Source organism: Wasmannia auropunctata, unplaced genomic scaffold (genome assembly GCF_000956235.1).
Source record: "Wasmannia auropunctata unplaced genomic scaffold, wasmannia.A_1.0 LD336092.1, whole genome shotgun sequence".
In the NCBI taxonomy this organism is placed as follows: Eukaryota; Metazoa; Arthropoda; class Insecta; order Hymenoptera; family Formicidae; genus Wasmannia; species Wasmannia auropunctata.
The window spans coordinates 2,985,921-2,987,242 of NW_012026798.1; the positions used below are offsets into that span (position 1 = coordinate 2,985,921).

Sequence of the window (1,322 nt, forward strand, 5' to 3'; positions counted from 1 at the left end):
CTCTTCCGATCTGATTGAATGGACTTTAGTTTTCGAGTAAGAATTTTCAAAAAATAAATTTTTTTAAATAATAATATTCAATATTTAATAATAAAAAGCGATATATTTTTTTCATTCAACATCGGTTATAATAATGCTTGGGAAAAAATTCACATTTTGATGTAAATAAGTCATACATTACAATATCAGTAATAAAAAAATGAAAAAAATAAAAACGCATTAAAAAAAATTGCAGCATCCAGGGATTGAACATGAACTTTTGGATTGGAAAGCAAGCCCTTTACTCATCGGACTATATCGATGTTGGCTGAAAGAAATATATCGCTTTTTATTATTAAATATTGAATATTATTATTTAAAAATTTTTCAAAAAGTTCTACTCGAAAACTAAGACCCATTCAATCAAACGCTCGAACACTATATCTTTATTTTGCCTCTAGTTTCATAAAAAAATAATTGGGATCAGGATCCATGATGCCACTGACCTAGTCTTCTCCTTAATTAAGCATAGAATTGATTTTCTTTAGTAATTGTTAATATTCGAAAATTTGTTCATTAATCTTGAACAAATTCGGGTAGTTCAATAACTATTATAATTCTAGTAAACTGTTAATTTCAGCTGTGACAGATATTGCCTCGTCGTTAGATGCTAAATTAACGTTGTACAGATTCGGAAATCATCCGAATGCAATGTCAGTTGTGTTAAAAGAGAAAGATTTGAATGCCATGTTGTTAAATACACCTGCTACACCGCCGGCAGTACAAGAAAAAAGTGGTTATCACGACAAACTCTTGTACATTTACACCAGCGGTACTACAGGTCTTCCCAAGGCAGCTGTTATTACGAATTCAAGGTGAATATATATTACACACAGATTCTAGCTGTTTAAAAAAGAAAACTACAATATAAAGTCTCTGATGCGTTTCAAAAAGAATTTTGGTGATTGTGTATGTGAAACATAGAGTTTTGAATATGGAATTCCCATTTCTCTCATTGTACAAAAATCATTAATAAATAATTATATCTCAATTGAGATCAGCTTGTGTCACAATAAAATTCGATACAAGTCTCGAAATGTCTCAAACTGTCAAGTAAATGTTCGAAAAGAAAGAAATGAAAAAATTTGTAAAAGAATTTTTTTAATCCACGCAAGCTTGCAGACAAATTTCTATCAAAAAATTCAGGAAATTTTCTAAAATTAAAAAGATGAAGTTTTTTACAATAGTTTTTCAAAATGAAACAAATCATATACATATAATATATATATACATATATATATATATATATATACACTTCTCAACAAAATTAAAGCATCACTTAC

The 1,322-nt window shown here is 28.2% G+C and overlaps 1 pseudogene; it reads left to right on the forward strand.

The window, feature by feature from the left end:
- LOC105447798 overlaps positions 1-1,322 on the forward strand; it is a 21,542-nt pseudogene that overhangs the window by 14,092 nt on the left and 6,128 nt on the right.